This window comes from Bufo gargarizans, chromosome 3, assembly GCF_014858855.1.
Source record: "Bufo gargarizans isolate SCDJY-AF-19 chromosome 3, ASM1485885v1, whole genome shotgun sequence".
Classification (NCBI taxonomy): Eukaryota; Metazoa; Chordata; class Amphibia; order Anura; family Bufonidae; genus Bufo; species Bufo gargarizans.
Genome location: NC_058082.1, coordinates 88,541,363 through 88,564,407, shown reverse-complemented (window position 1 = coordinate 88,564,407; position 23,045 = coordinate 88,541,363). Strand labels below are relative to the sequence as shown.

At 47.8% G+C, this 23,045-nt stretch overlaps 1 protein-coding gene across 1 annotated transcript in view; it reads left to right on the top strand.

Annotated features, from left to right (window-relative positions):
- The first annotated feature begins 5,012 nt into the window (after positions 1 to 5,012).
- ZMYM2 (zinc finger MYM-type containing 2) overlaps positions 5,013 to 23,045 on the top strand; it is an 89,765-nt gene continuing 71,732 nt past the window's right edge. Inside the window, exon 1 of the mRNA XM_044288057.1 lies at positions 5,013 to 5,125. The gene's annotated coding sequence lies outside the window, so the exon portion shown is untranslated. The remainder of the gene's footprint in view (positions 5,126 to 23,045) is intronic.

Below are 23,045 nucleotides of genomic sequence, written 5' to 3'. Positions count from 1 at the left end.
AGTTATACTGCCCTGGCAATTTAGGGGCCCAAATGTGTAAGAAGTACCTTGCAATCAAAATGTGTAAAAAATGGCCTGCGAAATCCGAAAGGTGCACTTTGGAATATGTGCCCCTTTGCCCACCTTGGCTGCAAAAAAGTGTGACACATCTGGTATCGCCGTACTCAGGAGAAGTTGGGGAATGTGTTTTGGGGTGTCATTTTACATATACCCATGCTGGGTGAGAAAAATATCTTGGTCAAATGCCAACTTTGTATAAAAAAATGGGCAAAGTTGTCTTTTGCCAAGATATTTCTCTCACCCAGCATGGGTATATGTAAAATGACACCCCAAAACACATTCCCCAACTTCTCCTGAGTACGGCGATACCAGATGTGTGACACTTTTTTGCTGCCAAGGTGGGCAAAGGGGCACATATTCCAAAGTGCACCTTTCGGATTTCACCGGTCATTTTTTACACATTTTGATTGCAAACTACTTCTCACGCATATGGGCCCCTAAATTGCCAGGGCAGTATAACTACCCCACAAGTGACCCCATTTTGGAAAGAAGACACCCCAAGGTATTCTGTGAGGGGCACGGCGAGTTCCTAGAATTTTTTATTTTTTGTCGCAAGTTAGTGGAATATGAGACTTTGTAAGAAAAAAAAAGAAAAAATCATCATCATTTTCCGCTAACTTGTGACAAAAAATAAAAAGTTCTATGAACTCACTATGCCCATCAGCGAATACCTTAGGGTGTCTACTTTCCGAAATGGGGTCATTTGTGGGGTTTTTCTACTGTCTGGGCATTGTAGAACCTCAGGAAACATGACAGGTGCTCAGAAAGTCAGAGCTGCTTCAAAAAGCGGAAATTCACATTTTTGTACCATAGTGTGTAAACGCTATAACTTTTACCCAAACCATTTTTTTTTTGCCCAAACATTTTTTTTTAATCAAAGACATGTAGAACAATAAATTTGGCGAAAAATTTATATATGGATGTCGTTTTTTTTGCAAAATTTTACAGCTGAAAGTGAAAAATTTCATTTTTTTGCAAAAAAATCGTTACATTTTGATTAATAACAAAAAAAGTTAAAATGTCAGCAGCAATAAAATACCACCAAATGAAAGCTCTATTAGTGAGAAGAAAAGGAGGTAAAATTCATTTGGGTGGTAAGTTGCATGACCGAGCGATAAACGGTGAAAGGAGTGTAGTGCCGAAGTGTAAAAAGTGCTCTGGTCATGAAGGGGGTTTCAGCTAGCGGGGCTGAAGTGGTTAAAGAGGTATTCCCATCTCAGACAAGGATATGCTCTCATTGTCTGACAGGTGCAGATAATCCCTTTCACACAAGCAAGTATTCCGCGCGGGTGCAATGCATGATGCAAACGCATTGCCCCGCACAGAATCCGGACCCATTCATTTCAATGGGTCTGTGTACATGAGTGTTGGTTTTCGCGCAGCATGTTTTATATTGTGTGATTTTCATGCAACGCTGGCCCCATAGAAGTGAATGGCGCTGCGTGAAAATCGCATCCGCATGCAAGTGTGTTTTCACGGATGGTTGCTAAGAGATGTTGCTTGTAAACATTCAGTTTTTTATCACGCGCGTGCATTGCGCCCGCGCGATAAAAACTGAAGGCGATTGCTAACAAAACTGAATAGACTTGCTTGCGAAATAGCGCCGTTTTCACTGATCGCATCTGGACCTAAGGCTACTTTCACACCTTCATTGAAAGTCAATGGGGGACGGATCCGTTTTCAATTGCACCATATTGTGTCAGTGAAAACGGATCCGCTCCCATTGACTTACATTGTAAGTAAGGATCCGTTTGGCTCCGCAAGCAGCGTTTTGGTGTCCACCTCCAGAGCGGAATGGAGGCTGAACTGAGCCAAACTGATGCATTCTGAACGGATCCTTATCCATTCAGAATGCATTGGGGCTGAACTGATCCGTTTTGAACCGTTTGTGAGATCCCTGAAATGGATCTCACAAACGGAATTCAAAACACCAGTGTGAAAGTAGCGAGCGGCCCGGTTGAGAGAAAAGAAGGAGTCTTCTGCGCAAGCATGGCCACCGGGATTCCGGAGAAGAGCGGTGGCCGTAACCAGGGGAGACCGACTGACAACAATGAGGTAAGTGGGGATAAATTTTAAACTATGGGAATTGATTAATCAATATATATTTACAAAATTGATCACTGTCAAATCATTAACAGATTTAACAGTGATCATTATGATGGGATAACCCCTTTAGGGCCCTTTCACACTTGCGTTGTCCGGATCTGGCATAGAGTTCCGTCGTCGGGGCTCTATGCCGGAAGAATCCTGATCAGGATTATCCTAATGCATTCTGAATGGAGAGAAATCCGTTCAGGATGCATCAGGACGTCTTCAGTTCCGGAACGGAATGTTTTTTGGCCGGAGAAAATACCGCAGCATGCTGCGCTTTTTGCTCCGGCCAAAAATCCTAAAGACTAGCCGCCAGGCCGGATCCGGAATTAATGCCTATTGAAAGGCATTGATCTGGATCCGGCCTTAAGCTAAACGTCGTTTCGGCGCATTGCCGGATCCGACGTTTAGATTTTTTAGAGTGGTTACCATGGCTGCCAGGATGCTAAAGTCCTGGCAGCCATGGTAAAGTGTAGTGGGGAGCAGCATACTTACCGTCCGTGCGGCTCCCCGGCCGCTCCAGAGTGACGTCAGGGCGCCCCAAGCGCATGGATCACGTGATCACATGGAACACGTCATCCATGCGCACAGGGCGCTCTGACGTCATTCTGGAGCGCCCCGGGAGCCGCACGGACTGTAAGTATACTGCTCCCCCGCTCCTACTATGGCAACCAGGACATTAATAGCGTCCTGGGTGCCATAGTAACACTGAACGCATTTTGAAGACGGCTCCGTCTTCAAATGCTTTCAGTACACTTGCGTTTTTCCGGATCCGGCGTGTAATTCCGGCAAGTGGAGTACACGCCGGATCCGGACAACGCAAGTGTGAAAGGGCCCTTAGGCTACGTCTACACGACAACATTTGTCACGTGACAGATAGGGCACAACTACACTGCAACATTTGGTTGCACTAATGTCACGGCGACAATTTTTATAATGGCAGTCTGAGGTGTCGCACTGCAACATGCAACTTACTGCGACGCAACAGTCGCAGAAAAATCCATCTCAAATGGATTTTCTGCGACTGTTGTCGCAGTCACAGCATGTTGCAGTGCGACACTATAGACTGCCATTATGAAAACTGTCGCGTGACAAATGTCGTTGTGTGGGTGCTTAGTTTGATTTTTTTTTTTTATCACTTGTCAGGTTTTTGGGTTTTAGCAAAAAAAAAAAAACACTGCAGCCAAACGTTACGAGTTGCCTGAAGGAAATTAGAAAACGCCCTAAAGGAAAAAAAATTTGTTTTTTTCTAAATGGCTTTTTTTTGCCCCTTAGCGTTTTTTTCTTTTTAGGCATTTTACCATAAACTACTCTATAAGAACTAAGTCTGACTGTGTCAGTAAAAAATCAACAACAAAAAACACCCACTTATAATGGCAGTTTTTACATGCAAAAAAAGTAATTAAATAAACTTCAATTTGGAAGCAGCCAAAAGTTTAAGTTTCTTTCACAAATAACTTTACAATAATTCAATTAGTGACTTTTCTCTACTGCCATCACTTGTTTTACCACAAACTTCAAAATCGAGAAACATCTCCACCTATCGTTTAAAGTCAGTGAAAAAAAAAATTACCTCAGCAAAAAAAAAAAAAAATCATTGCATGACTAACACGGTGTCTGAACGGGTCTCCCGGTGCTAACAGAGGACACGTTCTCCACACGTTTTTTAAGAAAACGTCAAATGAAACTTCCCCACAGCTTGGCTGCGAGGCTGAGACGTGGAGCCCGCGCGCCCGCCATTTTGTTTTCTGCCGGGTGACAGTGCTCTCCTCCTTGACTGCCCGGCGCTGCTCTTTATTTTATGGCTCCTCGGCTACCACTTGTCTGCTGGCGGAGGACACGCCCTAACCTGACTGGAAAATAAAACCCTCTCCTATTTCTGTTCTAGCCCATGGCACGTCCGTCACGTCGTGTGTCTCCCCCAGTGACAAAATGGTGGACGGCGCGGCACTGACAGCCAAGGACGGGACGTGGTGGAAGCCACTAGTGATGTGGTGTGGGGGAGGGGTGCCTCACTGAGCTAATATTTACACCGCGCTCTAGTCGGCTGCGTATTGGAGCGGGAGGCGGGCGGTACGCTTGTGCAGCACCAGGAGGTGTGAGGTGAAGCGTGGCCGCTGGGGGAGGGGTGGGACACAAAGTCCTACGCCTGAGAGGCTTGTGTGCGCCACTGCTGCCGCCATGCAGCCCACGTTCATCGTCGCCATCATGATAAACCCGAAAGTACACGATGTACACACGTAAAACGCGACCTCCGTGTTTACATTAACGTGTCGACCTATTGGACGCTTTCCACACGCTGCGTTATATTTTAATTCCGCGGCTAATTGATAGTTTTGCCGCTTCACCAAATTGCGCATGCTAAATGCGTTCATCTTCATTACTGGCGGAGAAATGCTGCACGCCGCTCTTCCGGCACCGAAAGGGTGTGAAAGGCTCTATGGCGAGACGGAGCAGCCTCTCGCCATTACCATAGCGCAGCTTGCAGCATAGCTCCGTAACGCGCCCGCCTCTGGGCTAAGCCCCTCCCCCCGTATACTGCCGTCAATATCAGCCCCTTCGCCCGTGTACAGCGCCAGGCTAATAACTGGTTCAATTCCTCGTCTGACCCTCCCTCCACCTTCTCGCAGACTAACTGCAACGCATGGGCGGTGCTTCGCCTTCATCAAGTTTCTCGAGGGACCGCCCTTCACCCTCGCACTAGAGGAGGCGGGAAAACCTTCAAGCGATTGACGGCTTTCTCTACCAATCGGCTCCGCCCTCCTTTACTCTGGAGCCGAACGGGCTCGGCCAATCGAGTAGTTAAGGGGGCGGGACATTCGGTAGCTCAGGCCGCGCCTTCTCCACTTTGCTGCTCTTTGACTCCGCCCCCCTTATGCTCCGGGACTGGACGGGAGAGTTGGGTTACGGGGGGAAGGATCGCTGTGAGAGAAAACTGCGGTTGGGGCCTGTTCTCTCTTATCTCTAGCGACCGGTAAGTGGACGGACGATGGCGGGGCATGTAACGGAAGAAAGCATCTACGTTATTCGACCTGCTTTTACCCCCGCGTGTGGAGGCGCTCTCTCACGCCACCTGGCGGGGGTATAGATATTATTTACCCCCCCCCCCCCTTGTATGTGGCGGGTATTAATCTGTGGTCGTTGCTCGGGAATGGCGCCGCCTCTCGACCGTGTTATGACGGGAGGAGATGCCTGCTGTGCCCGCCGGGCGTTATTGTGTGGTCGGGTCACCTCGGGGTGTGCCGGGGCTGCCTGCTCTCTGTATCGTTCGCCTCCTCTGGCTAATGGCGGACGGGGAGGCAGAGCGGAGTGGGAGTAACAGCGCTGGGGCAGAAACCTTCCCACAGGGCAAATCCCACGTCCCCTCATCTGTCCCGCCAGTCTCTTCATACAAAGGGACGGGATGTGGGAACCGCTGCGGTAACGCTCCCTGTATTCCCTCCTACTGTGCGGGGCCCTGGGGATATGGAGGGACGCAGGCTGCGGTATGTGCCCCCGGCGCTTCCCACCTTCATATAGGTAAATGGTATGCACTTAGGCAGCTGTAGTGCTCCTCGGGCGATACCACTTACATATGTGGGGGAGTATATGTGTGTATTAACTATTCTTTTACATCAATCTGCTGTGAGGCCCGAGCAGGCCGCGCTTGCGCCGCAGTAGTGCAGCCGCTCTGCTCACTAGGCCCGACTCTCACATTTGCAGCCTGTTGTATTGTGTGAGGGAAATCCTTGTCTGCTCAGTGAGTGTGGCGATTGGAACATCATGGCAGCGAGGCTGGTTTGTGGGAGGGGGCAGCGAGCGCAGAGCTGAGTGCGGTACCGGCTCCGGCCGCTAGGTGTCTCACAATGCAGCGCAAGGGGGTAGAATGCAAATGCTTTAGCATCTGCCTCGTTACCACGGTGCCTTTCTGCCTGAAACTGAAGCCACACTGGGAGCATGTTGGTCTCATTTAAGCATGGCTCCTGGTTTTAACCCTTTTCATTCCAGGAAATTAACACTGCTGATTTGGAACTTATCCAGCGTTGAATATTCTATTCTAGTACCAACGTGTACAATATAGTAAAGGCTGCTGTGGCCCTCTGCATGTACCCGTTACCTTTAGGATTGCGCTGTTTCCAAGTCGTTGTGCTGGTGGCTGCCCTGTGCAAAAGTAATGATCGTTTCTCGAACTGCATGTAAATGGGGAGCGGCTGGCTTTCTGCAGGACTGCGTTCACACTGTCAGTGTTTTGGGCAGTGACTTTTCAAAAGCAGAAGGGGAGTCTGCACAGAGAACTGGTATAATGGAAAGATTCTGCTCCTGTTCTGGGGATTTGGATCCCAGTTGCTGACCAAACACACTGTAAATGTGGCTTTACTAGTAGGGAATACAGCCCTCGTGTAATCATGGAACTGGCCTGATGATTGTGACTGTAAGCCGTTCTTTATGTGGAGAGTCTTGTCCACGAGCTCTGCAGATTTCTGGGCTATTGATCGTTTGGTAAAAGCTACGGCTGAAATACTTTGTGCTGCAGTGGGGCTGAAATGCTCTGCTTGCTCCCGTGGCACGCTTGTTAGGCTTTGGTCAAATTTGCAGTAAATGTATCCGACAGAAGAGCCGGAGTTCACCGGATACTGCCGTTCACCACTGGACTCTGTAGAATATAATGGGATCCGGCTTTCGGCCGGAGTAAAACTGTTGCATTCAACCTGACGTTTTGGCGCATAGCGGATGGAAGTCATTATGGTCTATGGAGTCTGGTGGTGAATGGCTGTATCCAGCTCTGCAGGATTCGGTGATTTCAGGCAGGCCGTTCTCTGCCGGACAAACTTACCACAAATGTGAATGTAGCTTTACGCAAAAACTCTTCGGATAATACAACCGGCTGCATCCGTTCTGAATAGATCCAGTTGTAATATCTCTAAAATGACTAAGGCGGACACATAAGAAAACGGATCCGGCGCTCATTGACTTAGAATGGTTTTAGTGCCAGATCAGTTTTATTTTGTGTCTGAGAAAACAGATCCGTCTTGATCAGTATCCCATGACACACGCAAAAATGCTTCTGGCATGGGAACTCAGCCGAACGGAAGGCATACTGGTGCAAAACTGAAGCGTTTTCCTCCGGCGTTGAGATCCTATGACGGCCCTCAATACTGGAAAAGAAAACGCTGATGTGAATGTAGCCTTAGTTTTGTGGCCGTGTTGCTCTATCAGGTGCCCTTTTTCCTGAGCTCTCAATATCCTTGCGTGTTTAGTAAATTTATGTAATACTGCCGAAATTGCTTGAGCCTTTTAATGCCAGTTAAGCCTCTTCCTAACCCACCCCCCACATTCGCACTTCTCGATGGTTTGCGTTCTTTACAGAAAGTCTGACTGCTGACGTACGCCCCGTCGGAAATTAGGCGCAGCATCAGTTTTAGATTACGGTGTTCAGGCAACTGGCGTAAAAGATGGATGTGGGTGAGCTGCTGGCCCGCTCCTCCCTGCCCTTGCCCTGTCCCTTCTTGGGTAAGTGGCGAAGGCAAAAACGTGACTTGCAGGAAATGTTTGCGCATGTGTTGTCGAAAGTCAAACACGCAGTTAACTTTTTCATACTAGAGCACCGGTGCAAGTTTATAATAAATGAGGGCCCGTGTCCGTGCTGCTGCTCACATCTCCTTTGGTGATTTCCGCCATGGTCCGGTATAGGAGCAGAACATTGAAATTGCATGGCGGACGCTAGTGGCGCCTGACAGACCTCACTGACTCGTGGTGTCATTTTGTATTCTGTGATGTTTGTAATTTTATTGGACAGGATAGCACAGCATTTTACGCTATTCTGTCTGGCATTTGAATGTCATCAGATGTGAACACAATCTAAGGGTAATTTAGATGGCCGTATGAATGAATCCGCACGGACCCATTCATTTCAATGGGGCCGCAAAAGATGCGGTCAGCACCAGTAGTAGGAACCCGACCGATCTCAGTTACCCCTATCCTGTGGATAGGGGATAACTTGTGCCTACCAGAATACCACTTTAAAGGGCTTCTACCACCAGAAATACCGTTATGTAGCTGACTGACATTAGCGATGCGCCCATGTCAGCACTACATAACAGTATGTTTCTAACATTTGTCCCTGCAGCCGTTTTTGAAAAAAAAAAGCACTTTGATTATATGCTAATGAGCCTCTAGGTGCTATGTGGGTGTAAAATCAGCACCTAGAGGCTCTGTCCACTCACGCTTTATCCCGCCCAGGTCCCCTGTTCTGCCCGCCCAGCTCCTCATGATTGATGCCACGGTCCACCTCATCTTTGCCGAAATCCCGCGCCTGCGCTGTTCACTTCTGTCTTCGGCGCAGTGAGTGAAGGCCGCTCTCCTAATGCCGGCTTCCTCACTGTGACGTAGTCGGCGCAGGCGCAGTGAGGAATCCGGCACCAGGAGAGCATCATTCACTCACTGCGCCTGCACCGAAGACAGAAGTGACCGGCGCAGGCGTGGGATTTCGGCAGCGATGTGGCGGACCGTGCCATCAATCAAGAGGAGCTGGGCGGGCAGAACAGGGGACCTGGGCGGGATAAAGCGTGAGTGGACGGAGCCTCTAGGTGCTGTTTTTACGCCCACATAGCACCTAGAGGCTCTTTAGCATATAATCAAAGTGCTTTTTTTTTTTTTTTTTACAAAAACGGCTGTTAGAAACATACTGTTATGTAGCTCTGACATTAGCCCATCGCTGATGTCAGTCAGCTACATAACGGTATTTCTGGTGGTAGAAGCCCTTTAAAGAGGACCTTTCACTTGTTAAAACAATGTGAGCTAAGTATGCTGACATGTAGAGCGGCGCCCGGGGATCTCACTGCACTTACTATTATCCCCGGGTGCCGCTCCGTTCTCCCCTCCGGTATCTTTGCTCTGTAAGTTATAGTAGGCGGTGTCTGCCCTTGTCCTGTGGGCGTCTCCTTCTCCTAGGCTGCAGCGCTGGCCAATCGCAGCTCACAACCTGGGAGGTTTTTTCTCCTTGGCTGTGACGCTCTGTGCTGCGATTGGACAGCACTACAGCTGGTTGAAGGAGACGCCCATTGAGAAACCCTGGCGTCTCCTCCTCCCTGTCCCGATGGTTAGTATTAGCATCAGAGGGGGGGTACCCTGCAGGTATAGGTATCTACATTTGTGTTAAAAATAATAGCAGTCAGACATCACTAACCTGATCAATCACTGTTTTTGGTAGAAATGCTATTTCTACATGGCAAATTTACTAGCAGGTGTAGTAGAGTAATAGAAACTAGGGATCGACCGATTATCGGTTTTACCGATATTATCGGCCGATATTCAGGATTTGGACTGTTATCGGTATCGGCATCTATTTTGCCGATATTCCGATAACTTATTGGGAACACAGATCGCGCTGCTGTCAGCGCTCTCCGTGTTCCCTTAGCAGCACAGGGGAGAAGGAAGTAGTGTCTCCCTCCCCCCTGTGCTGCTGCGGCCACCAATGAGGAGACGGATGAGAAGAGCAGGGGAGAGGGGCTGTGGCCACTGCGCCACCAATGATGTTATGATGTTAACTTACTCATTCATTCAAATTGAACAGGAGGCGGGAGCTGGCTGCAGAATGACATAGCCGGCTCCCGACCTCTATGAGCGGTAGCTGCGATCTGCGGTAGTTAACCCCTCAGGTGCCGCGGATCGCAGCTACCGCTCAGAGGTCGGGAGCCGGCTATGTCATTCTGCAGCCAGCTCCCGCCTCCTGTATATGAATAAATTCGATATTTATGTTCATTGGTGGCGCAGTGTGCCACCCCAAGCCCCCCAGTATTAATCATTGGTGGCGCAGTGCGCCCTCCACCCCAGTATTAAAAACATTGGTGGCGCAGTGCGCGCCCCCCCCCCCCCCCCCCCCCAGTATTAATCATTGGTGGCAGTGGCCACAGGGTCCCCTCTTCTTCTCCGATCGGAGCCCCAGCAATGTAATCCTGGTGCTCCGATTGGTTGCCATGGCAGCCGGAACACTACTGAAGCCCTGGCTGCCATGGTAAGCTCCATGCTGCTGTGTGCACAGAGCAGCAGGGACAGTGTGAGCTCCTATTCACCCTGATAGAGATCTATCAGGGTGAATAGGACAAGGGTTCTAGTCCCTAAGGGGGCTAAAAGTTAGTAAAAAAACAAACAAAACACCAAGTATAAATGAAAAAGAAAGATTTACCAAAAACTACACATTAACAATAAAAATATTCATTTTCAGCAGATTTGTGTAGGTTTTTTTTATTTTCAAAAATGAAATTTCACAGAATATCGGTATAAATTTTTGGCCTGAAAATTCACAAATTATCGGTATCGGTCCTAAAAAATCAATATCTGTCGATCCCTAATAGAAACCCAACAGTTATGACATGCATGCTGCTGATTCTCTGTAATTCAATCACTTATTGAAAGGGCATGTTCAAAATAGCAGTGCGGAGTTCAATTAGTGAGGTCATTCATTCTTTGAAAAACAGGTGGCAATTATTGCCCTTATTTAAGGAAGGAAGGCAGCAAATCTTGTACATGCCGGTTTCAGTGCATTTCTCTCTGAAATTCTGAGGACAATGGGTCGTTCCAGACATTGTTCAGAAGAACAGCGTACCTTGATTAAAAAGTTGATTGGAGAGGAGAAAATGATGGGCTGCTCAGCTAAAATGATTGTAAATGCTTTAAAATGGACAACCAAAACCTGAAAGATGTGGAAGAAAGCGAAAAACTACCATTCGAATGGATAGAAGAATAGCCAAAATGGCAAGGACTCGGCCAACAATCAGCTCCAGGAAGATCAAAGAAGGTCTAAAGTTACCTGTGAGTACTGTTACAATTAGGAGACGCCTATGTGAAGCCAAGCTATCTGCAAGAAGCCCCCGCAAAGTCCCACTGCTGAAAAAAAGACATGTGCTGAAGAGGTTGTAATTTGCCAAAGAGCGCGTTGATGGCCTAAAGAGACATTTTGTGGACTGATGAAAGTAAGATTGTTCTTTTTGGGTCTAGTGGCCGGAGTAGGGTTGGACGGTATCAAAAATATTCCCACGATAATGATATTAAGAAATTTATTGTGATAACGATATATATCGCGATAAATGCCCATTTAGAAGAAAAACCACTTGGGGCCACAAGGAGACGTTACGCTGTATGGGGGGCAGCCACAAGGAGACGTTACGCTGTATGGGGGGCAGCCACAAGGAGACGTTACGCTGTATGGGGGGCAGCCACAAGGAGACGTTACGCTGTATAGGGGGCAGCCACAAGGAGATGTTACACTGTATAGGGGCAGCCACAAGGAGACGTTAATTGTTATACTTTTATGTCATTTTTTACCATTTTTTAACTAGTCAATTGACTTCTAGTAACAACAAAAGCGTTCCAGGGTTAATTCTGTACCAGAACGAGTGGTTTATAGTAGGGATGTCCCGATACAATTTATTTTTTTAGACCGAGTACCGATAATCTTATTTAAAGGGAACCTGTCACCATGATTTTGCGCATAGAGCTGGGGACATGGGCTGCTAGATAGCCACTAGCACATCTGCAGTACCCAGTCCCCATAGCTCTGTGTGCTTTTATTGTGTTAAAAAAGTTTTGATATGCAAATGACCTGATATGAGTCCTGTAGCTGGAGATGAGTCAAGCGGAAAGGAGCCCAGCACCGCCCCGCGTCCTCCGAATCTCCTCCTTGCTGGCTGATGTCACAGAGCTGGAGCACCGAAATCTCGCGATGCGCGAGCTAGCGCATGCGTAGTTTGTTCCCTGTGCTGATGCCAGCACAGGGAATGAACATGATGCCGACACTGCGCATGTGCTAGCTCGCGCATCGCGAGATTTGGGCGCTCCAGCACTGTGACGTCACCCAGCAAGGAGGAGATTTCGGAGGACGCGCGGCGGTGCTGGGCTCCTTTCCGCTTGACTCATCTCCGGATACAGGACTCGTATCAGGTAATTTGCATATCAATCAAAACTGTTTTTTAACACCATAAAAGCGCAGAGAGCTATGGGGACTGGGTACTGCAGATGTGCTAGTGGCCATCTAGCAGCCCATGTCCCCAGCTCTTTACGCAAAATCATGGTGACAGGTTTCCTTAAGTACTCACCGATACCAATTATAACAATTAAATAAATAACACATTTATTTTGTGACCACTGACCAACCAAAAGTCCAAAAAACAGCCCCCAGCTTCTGATCAGCCCCTCATGTGCCTCCCAGGCTCTCCCTCTTATCAGCCCCCTCTGGTAACCCCCCCCCCCAGTATTAATAATTGGTGACAGTGGCCACAGGGTCCCCCTCCCATCATTGGTGGCAGTGGCCCCCCTCGTCCCTCCCTCCCCAGTATTAATCATTGGAGGCCACAGGGTCGTCCCCCCATCATTGGTGGCAGGGCCCCCTCCCCCCCACATCATTGGTGGCAGTGGGCAGTTCCGATCGGAGTCCCAGCAGTGTAATGCTGGGGCTCCGATCGGTTACCATGGTAGCCAGGATGCTACTAAAGCCCTGGCTGCCATGGTATGTTAGTGAGCAGCATTATGCTTGCGTGTGCTGTGGCCGCCGGGTGCTCCTTCTGTCTGTGCGGCGCATTGCTAATGCTTATAGCATTAGCAATGCGCTGCACAGACCTATGAGAAGGAGGAGCGCCCGGCGGCCACGGCGCACGTGTGTATAATGCTGCTCACTAACATACCATGGCAGCCAGGGCTTCAGTAGCATCCTGGCTACCATGGTAACCGATCGGAGCCCCAGCATTACACTGCTGGGACTCCGATCGGAACTGCCCACTGCCACCAATGCAGGGACTTAAGAACATTCCCGGCACCCGACCTCTGAGAGGACGCTGTGATCACCTGAGGGGTAAATTGCGCGGATCACAGCGTCCTCTCAGAGGTCGGGTGCCGGGAATGCGAGTCACAGAATTCCTTCCTTCCCCCACGCTGGCCGAACTGCTAAGAGCACTGCCGCAAGCGGCCAGCAGGTATCGGGGACATTTGCACGAGTACAAGTACTCTGCAAATGTCTCTTATCGGTTCATGCTGGGGCGGGCGGCCGCAGACGCAGATTTAGAAGCGGTCAGCGCACTGACCGCTTCTAAATCTGCGGCCGCCCGCCCCAGCATGAACCGATACGAGACATTTGCAGAGTACTTGTACTCGTGCAAATGTCCCCGATACCTGCTGGCCGTTTTTTTAATACCGCGGTATATCGTGATACCGCTATATTGCCCAACCCTAGGCCGGAGACAGTTTGTCAGACGACCCCCAAAAACTGAATTCAAGCCACAGTACACTGTGAAGACAGTGAAGCATGGAGGCGCAAGCATCATGATATGGGGATGTTTCTCGTACTACGGTGTTGGGCCTATTTATCGCATACCAGGGATCATGGGTCAGTTGAATACATCAGAATACTTGGAGGTCATGCTGCCTTATGCTGAAGAGGAAATGCCCTTGAAATGGGTGTTCCAACAAGACAACGACCCCAAACACACCAGTAAACGTGCAACATCTTGGTTCCAGACCAACAAGATTGACGTTATGGAGCGGCCAGCCCAATCCCCGGATCTTAATCCAATAGAAAACTTGTGGGGTGACATCAAAAATGCAGTTTCTGAGGCAAAACCAAGAAATAAAGAACTTTGGAATGTAGTCCAATCGTCCTGGGCTGGAATACCTGGTCACAGGGGCCAGAGGTTGGTTGACTCCATGCAACACAGACGTCCAGCAGTTCTCAGAAACAGCGGTTATACAACTAAATATTAGTGAAGTGATTCAAAGGAAAGCAAAATCTTCAAACATTTTTCAGTTTAATATAGTGAATGTTTGAGTTTGTAAAGAAGAATACAAACACTGCTATTTTGAACAGTCTAATAATCACTTTTCTTCAATTTTTAAATTTTTTTTTTTTTAAGAGGAACACAAATTTTATATATTTTTCTTCATGTTTTGATTTGGATAGAATGTGTAGTGTTCCCAATGCATTTGTGTATGGAAATAAAAGCTATTAGAAGGATTTTGAGCTTTGTTCACTTTTTTAAATACACTGCTATTATTTTTAACACAACTGTATATCTCTCAATAAAATCGCATAAAAGGTCCTCTTTAAGAACAATGGTAGTCTATGGGTTTATTCACACAGACTTTTTTTTTTTAACTGCCTGAATAATGGCCATCAAAATGGGGACCTGTTTTCACGGTCTGACATTCCCCCATACACGTGAAGGGAACCATTTTAACCACTTAAGGACCACAGGTTTATAGCCCCCCTAGTGACCAGGCTCTTTTTTACAAATCGGCACTTCACAACTTTAGGGTTTGTTGCTCGGTCATGCAACTTGGCACCTAAATGAATTTTACCTCCTTTTCTTCTCACAAATACAGCTTGCTTTTGGTGGTATTTGCTGCTGAGATTTTTCGTTTTTCTGATATTAATCAAAAAAAGTGTATTTTTAACTTTCTGGTTAAATTGTTCAAATATAATTACGTTCATATACAAGTTTGTGTCAGAATTTATTGTGCTACGTGTCTTTGATAAAAAAAAATCCAGTAAGTGTATATTTATTGGTTTGCGCAAAAGTTATAGCGTTTACAAACTATGGTACAAAAATGTGAATTTCCGCATTTTGAAGCAGCTCTGACTTTCTGAGCACCTGTCATGTTTCTTGAGGTGCTAGAATGCCAGGATAGTATAAATACCCCCCAAATGACCCCATTTTAGAAAGAAGACACCCTAAAGTATTCAGAGGGGCATAGTGAGTTCATGTATGATTTAATTTTTTTTTCACAAGTTAGCGGAAAATTTATTTATTTTTCCCTCAAAGTGTAAATAGTTTCCATTTCTGCTACGGACTCACTATGCCAATCGGTGAATACCTTGGGGTGTCTACTTTCCGAAATGGGGTCATTTGTGGGGTGTGTTTACTGTTCTGCCATTTTGGCCGGGGCTAAATTGTGAGCAACCCTGTAAAGCCTAAAGGTACTCGTTGGACTTTCGGCCCCTTTACGCACCTAGGCTGCAAAAGTGTCACACGTGGTTTCGCCGTACTCAGAAGAAATAGGGCAATGTGTTTTGGGGTGTATTTTTACATATACCCATGCTGGGTGAGAGAAATATCTCTGTAAGGCCTCATGCACACAGCCGTTGTTTGGGTGCGCATCCGAGCCGCCGTTTTGACGGCTCGGATGCGGACCCATTCCTGCCCCATTGAGAATGAATGGGTCTGCACCCGTTCCCGATATTGCGAAACGGATGCTGACCCATTTGCGGATGTGTGAATGGACCCAAAAGGGGTTTTCCAGGAGTAGCAAATTGATGACTTATCCAGAACAGAGGTCATTAATATGAGATCGGAGCAGGTCCGACACCCCCCCACCATCAGCCGTTATAAGCAGCCGCAGGTCCCGGAAGTAAACAATGAGACTCATTTAGCTTAACTGTCTAAAAGAGGAACCCTTTGTTGCCCATAACAACCAGTCAGGGCTAAGGTTTTAATTTCTGCTTTGGTAAAATGAAAGCTGTGCTTTAATTTCTGACTTCTACTTCTGACTTCTTAATTTCTCACCAAGTTAAGCCAGTACACTCTGCACTGCACCGATGAGGGGCAATCGCCCCGAAACAGCTTTCTGGAGATGAGATGCTGACTTATTTAATATCTGAGTGATATCTCAAGTCTCAATTAAAGAGCTGAACATTGACTTATGGCAGGGCTTGACATTTCCTTGGAATCTAGGAGCCAGCTAAAAAAGTTAGGAGCCAGGCGGAGCCGCATCATAAACCCTTCAGTAGATGCCCCCATAGTGCTCCCCCCCCCCCCCCCCACAAAATAATGCTGTATACCATGTTACATATGCAGTGTGCATGTGCTGTATAGTATGGTATATGCAGTATACAGGACCATGATATATGTACAGTATATAGGACTATGGCATACAGTGTACATGTGCTGACACCTCAGGCTCCTGCCTCACTTGGATGAGAGTAGTAGTAATTTGCACTGGAGGCGTGTAGTTACCTGCAGGTGAACCTGAGAGCCACGAGGAGGGCGCAGGTTAGCGCTATGGCCCCGCACAGCAGGTCAGGCCTTCGGCCCATCAGACACAGCAGCCGCTTAACGTGCTGCCAGGCCAGACTCTGCATTCCGCTTATGCGCGGCCCGAGCCCGCTGGGGGCAGTACGGAGCTTCTCCTCATCCCACCCCGGGGCCGCCACCACGTCTGTCACAGTGGACTTCCGCTGCGTACGCTCAGCCATGAGCGGGGAGCGTGTCCTAAAGAGCAGCCGGGTATAGGGAACCTAAGTCACCGTCACGCAGCTCTCCGCTCATCTCCACTACTGTGCTGCACCCATCGCCGGGCACCTTTGAAAACGGGCTAACAAATACCCAAGCGCCAGGACTAAATTTCTGGTTGCCATGGCGACCTGGCGCCTGGGATTTGTCGAGCCCTGTCTTATAGGATACCTGCCTTACACCAGGTGGCATCAGAGCCAGAGCTTAACAGCTCATTTGCTTCCCTTTCTTCCCGGAATTCCAGAGGAGCATGTATGGCCTATAAGTCTCCTTATGTCGACTAAGGGTCCATTCACACGTCCGTAGTGTATTGCGAATCCGTAATACACCCGGCCGACACCCCCCATAGAAATGCCTATTCTTGTCCGCAATTGCGGACATGTTCTATTTTTTTTTGTGAAGCCGCGGCCTGGAAGTTTGGGGCCACGCTCCGCAAATAGGAATGCTTGGGGAAAGGAAAGTCATTTTTATTTTTTGTAGGGGTGCACCGAAAATATCGGCCGAAAATGCACCTAATCAATTTCGGCCGATATTGATGCATATCGGCAGAAAATAGCGGGGAGGGACTGGGAGGAGGAGCTGGGGGCCGGTGCGTTCACTGTGCTCCGGCCCCCAGCTCCAGTAGTTATAAAATGTGTACAATTAATAAGGATTCTATTCATGAGGCCCCCTCTGCAGTAGAACATTCAATATAGCCACATCCTACTCACAGGGCTGTTATCTTAATGCTGGCCGGCCGGGCAGAGGAGCGGCAGCGTCACGACTGACGTCATGTGCCCGGCCTACTTTCTGAATGAAGGAGGCGGCGCAGGCATGTGACGTCAGTCGTGACACTGCCGCTCGTCTGCCCGGCCGGCCAGCATTAAGATAACAGCCCTGTGAGTAGGATGTGGCTATATTGAATGTTCTACTGCAGAGGGGCCTCATGAATAGAATCCTTATTAATTGTACACATTTTATAACTACTGGAGCTGGGGGCCGGAGCACAGTGAACGCACCGGCCCCCAGCTCCTCCCCGCTATTTTCTATTAATTGTACACATTTTATGGATGGCACTGTTATGAGGTGGGGGGGTCTGTGGATGGCACTGTTATGGGGTGGGTGGGGGTCTGTGGATGGCACTGTTATGGGGTGGGTAATATGATTTATTAAATTCATGAAAAAGAATTATTAATAAAATAATTTAAAAAAAAAAGTATTTTAAAAGTATTTGGGCAAAAAGGCAGTTTTGGTTTCAGTCAAGGGGTATCCTAAATTTTCGGTTTCGGACCAGAATTTTCATTTCGGTGCACCCCTAATTTTTTGCTTACAAATGTCTATCCAGATAAAAATAATAAAAACTATAATTGACAAACTATAATTGATGCAAAGGAAGCTCACTGCTGAGGTCAGCAATTGGTGGTATGTTCACCAACACTGGTCAGTTACTCTGAGGCCTAATATAGTTTTGGGTAACCCCTTTAGAGGTGTGCAAGTGAATGGGATGGAGCCGCTGTCATTACACTGCTCCTCTGCAGTGTTGGCGGTGAGCAGGTAAACTGTGAAGAGAACACAGCGCTTGCAAGAAAACCTTTTCTGTGCTCTCAAATGACTTTACCATGGGTCCAACATCTGACACCTACCAACCAGCTGTCCCCTGCATCCTCTGGCACCACAACTAGCCCTCTGAACGGATCCGGAAGCAAAGCTCCATATAAAGTGTAGTGCCCATGCCGAGTTACTGCAGCTCAGGTCCCATTCATGAATGAGAATGCAGGAAATGGCTAATTGATGTGGGTGCTGGTTGCCAGACACTCATTGATTGGATAATTATGACCATTCATGAGTATAGATCATCTGTAGTATGACCCTCAGAAGACCCCCTTTAATGTTGTGACTTGAGAGGCCATGTGCATTTGGCTCTTTAGACATCTTTGCTCAGCTATCTTTGGCAATCTCCTAGAGCAGTGATGGTGAACCTTTTAGAGACCGAGTGCCAAACTTCAACCAGAAACCCACTTATTTATAGCAAAGTGCCAACACGGCAATTTACCCTGAATACTACAGTCCAATATAGTACATCTTCTATGTACTTTATCATTTATTTACAATAGCCTGCCTACATTTAGTGCGCTGCTTGTGCTGTACATAGTGCGCCCTGCGCTGATGAATGGCGGGTAAAGTCTAAGGCATATTGGTATGCCTTAGACTTTTTCCAGGGTGCGGGTGCTCACAGACAGGGCTCTGAGTGCCACCTCTGGCACCAGTGCCATAGGTTCGCCACAACTGCCCTAGAGAATGAATGAAGCAGCCGGGCACGCGCCTGACCTGCCACCCCATCAGGATGGGGTTGGATAACTCCTGTTCTTAGGATCGGTAGGGGTTCTAGCAGTCAGACCCTCACTGATCACTTAGTTGTCTCCTATTCACTGGATAGGGGATAGGAGGCCATGTGACCGATGAATGTGCTGTCACATGACCTAGGTAAAGCTGTGAGAAGGCCCCGGTGTTTACAGGAGCGCCATTGCCTTCTCAAACAGCTGATCGGTGGGAGTCCTGGGTGGCAGAACCCCACCGATCAGATACTGATGACCTATCCAGAGGATTTGATGTAGAAAAAGTTAATACAAGCCACTTACTAATATATTGTGATTTCTCCATATTGCCTCCTTTGCTTGATTCATTTTTCCCTCCCTTTTTTACACTACTCGTTTCCATTATTACGACCACCCTGCAATCAATCAGTGGTGGCCGTGCTTGCAGACTACAGGAAAAAGCACTAGTCTATGCACACTCCCGCGGTCCTGGCCACCAGACAGGCCACAGCTTTTGCCTTTAGTGTCCAAGCACCGCCACCACTGCTGGATTGCAGGGTGGTTGTAACCATGGAATCAAGAAGTGTATAAAGAGACGGAAATATGAATCAAGCCAGCAAATATGGCCAATCACAATACATTAGTACCGTAATATAACAAGGGGAGGAAAAACAGAACTGGATCGCACATCCAAAATGCTATGCTTCGATCTAATTAAACTTTATTCTCAGCGCCATATTAAAGTGTACATTCCCCCCCTCATTTTGTTCATAAGGCGTAAACCCACTCACCGCGCAAAGGTCGCCTCTTTGAGTGGGACCTACTCTGACAAAAGGCACAGCACACTGCGGGGAAATAATCTGCACTGCCCAAGTAGGCGGCGGGACCCAGGAGTTAAAGGAAACCTGTCACCGGGATTTTGTGTATAGAGCTGAGGACATTGGTTGCTAGGTGGCCACTAGAACATTCACAATTCCCAGTCCCCATAGCTCTGTGTGCTTTTATTGTGTAAAAAAAACAATTTGATACATATGCAAATTAACCTGAGGAGTCCTGTCCCTGACTCATCTCACCTACAGGACTCATCTCAGGTTAATTTGCATATGTATCAAATCGTTTGTTTTTACACAATAAAAGCACACAGAGCTATGGGGACTGGGTATTGCGGATGTGCTAGCGGCCATCTAGCAACCCATGTCCTCAGCTCTATACACAAAATCCCGGTGACAGGTTCCCTTTAAACATCAACCAGCTGTCTGACAATGGCAACGCTTTGTCACAGCAGTGTGCTGCGCCCTTTTGTCAGAGTAGGTCCCACTTAAAGAAGCGACCTTTGCGCGGTGAGTGGGCTTATGCCTTTTGATCAAAATGTACATTAAAGGGAACCTGTCACCATGATTTTGCGCATAGAGCTGGGGACATGGGCTGCTAGATGGCCACTAGCACATCTGCAGTACCCAGGTCCCATAGCTCTCTGCGCTTTTATTGTGTTAAAAAACCGTTTTGATTGATATGCAAATGACCTGATATGAGTCAAGAGGAAAGGAGCCCAGCACCGCCCCGCTCCCTCCGAATCTCCTCCTTGCTGGCTGTTGTCACAGAGCTGGAACGCCGAAATCTCGCGATGCGCGAGCTAGCGCATGCGTAGTTCGTTCCCTGTGCTGATGCCAGCACGGGGAATGAACATGATGCCGACACTGCGCATGCGCTAGCTCGCTCATCGCAAGATTTCGGCGCTCCAGCTCTGTGACGTCACAGTTCTGTTTTTCTTCCCTTGATATATACAATACACTAGTAAGTTCCTTGTATTAACTTTCTCTACATGATAAATGCCTTTTGCTGAAGTGAGACAACCCCTATGAGTGAGTACATCAGGGTGCAAGGACTGTGGGGATACTAATGAATAACAGAAGGAGACTTTGAAGGATAATAAATAGTAATGGATAATAAATATGAAATTTGAAAGCCTGTGAAAAAATTTTTTTTGGGGGGGCGGGCGGGCGTGTACACTTAACCCCATATGGACACGGCCTTATTTCACCTTAACTACCTCAGGACCGCCGTACGCAGGATTGCGTCCTGCCGGCGGTCCTGCTCTTCTGGGTGGACGCATATACGCGTCCTCCCGCGAGAGCCGAGATTTCCTGTGAACGCGCGCACACAGGCGCGCGCGCTCACAGGAACGGAAGGTAAGCGAGTGGATCTCCAGCCTGCCAGCGGCGATCGCTTGCTGGCAGGCTGGAGATCCGAATTTTTTAACCCCTAACAGGTATATTAGACGCTGTTTTCATAACAGCGTCTAATATACCTCCTACCTGGTCCTCTGGTGGTCCCTTTTGTTAGGATCGACCACCAGAGGACTCAGGTAGGTCAGTACAGTAGCACCAAACACCACACTACACTACACCCCCCCCCCCCCCCCCGTCACTTATTAACCCCTTATAAACCCCTGATCACCCATGATCACCCCATATAAACTCCCTGATCAGCCCCCTGTCATTGATCACCCCCCTGTCATTGATCACCCCCCCTGTCAGGCTCCGTTCAGACGTCCGTATGATTTTTTCGGATCCACGGATACATGGATCGGATCCGCAAAAAGCATACGGACGTCTGAATGGAGCCTTACAGGGGGGTGATCAATGACAGGCGGGTGATCACCCATATACACTCCCTGATCACCCCCTGTCATTGATCACCCCCCTGTCATTGATCACTCCCCTGTAAGGCTCCATTCAGACGTCCGCATGATTTTTACGGATCCATGGATACATGGATCGGATCCGCAAAACACATGCGGACGTCTGAATGGAGCCTTACAGGGGGTGATCAATGACAGGCGGGTGATCACCCATATACACTCCCTGATCACCCCCCTGTAAGGCTCCATTCAGACGTCCGCATGCGTTTTGTGGATCCTATCCATGGATCCGTAAAAAATCATGCGGATGTCTGAATGGAGCCTTACAGGGGGGGTGATCAGTGACAGGGGGGTGATTACCCTGATCACCCCCTGTCAATGATAACCCCCCTGTAAGGCTCCATTCAGACGTCCGCATGCGTTTTGCGGATCCGATCCATGTATCCATGGATCCGTAAAAAATCATGCGGATGTCTGAATGGAGCCTTACAGGGGGGGTGATCAATGACAGGGGGGTGATCAGGGAGTCTATATGGGTGATCACCCCCCTGTCATTGATCACCCCCCTGTCATTGATCACCCCCCCCCCCTGGTAAGGCTCCATTCAGACATTTTTTTTGGCACAAGTTAGCGGAAATTTTTTGTTTGTTTTTGTTTTTTCTTACTAAGTCTCATATTCTACTAACTTGTGTCCAAAAAATAAAATCTCACATGGACGCACCATACCCCTCACGGAATCCAAATGCGTAAACATTTTTAGACATTTATATTCCAGACTTCTTCTCACGCTTTAGGGCCCCTAAAAAGCCAGGGCAGTATAAATACCCCACATGTGACCGCATTTCGGAAAGAAGACACCCCAAGGTATTCCGTGAGGGGCATATTGAGTCCATGAAAGATTGAAATTTTTGTCCTAAGTTAGCGGAAAGTGAGACTTTGTGAGAAAAAAACAAAAAAAAAATCAATATCCGCTAACTTATGCAAAAAAAAAAAATTCTAGGAACTCGCCATGCCCCTCATTGAATACCTTGGGGTGTCTTCTTTCCAAAGTGGGGTCACATGTGGGGTATTTATACTGCCCTGGCTTTTTAGGGGCCCGAAAGTGTGAGAAGAAGTCTGGGATCCAAATGTCTAAAAATGCCCTCCTAAAAGGAATTTGGGCCCCTTTGCGCATCTAGGCTGCAAAAAAGTGTGACACATCTGGTATCGCCGTACTCAGGAGAAGTTGGGCAATGTGTTTTGGGGTGTCATTTTACATATACCCATGCTGGGTGAGAAAAATATCTTGGTCAAATGCCAACTTTGTATAAAAAAAATGGGAAAAGTTGTCTTTTGCCAAGATATTTCTCTCACCCAGCATGGGTATATGTAAAATGACACCCCAAAACACATTCCCCAACTTCTCCTGAGTACGGCGATACCACATGTGTGACACTTTTTTGATGCCAAGGTGGGCAAAGGGGCACATATTCCAAAGTGCACCTTTTCGGATTTCACCGGTCATTTTTTTTACAGATTTTGATTGCAAAGTACTTCTCACACATATGGGCCCCTAAATTGCCAGGGCAGTATAACTACGCCACAAGTAACCCCATTTTGGAAAGAAGACACCCCAAGGTATTCTGTGAGGGGCACGGCGAGTTCCTAGAATTCTTTATTTTTTGTCGCAAGTTAGTGGAATATGAGACTTTGTAAGAAAAAAAT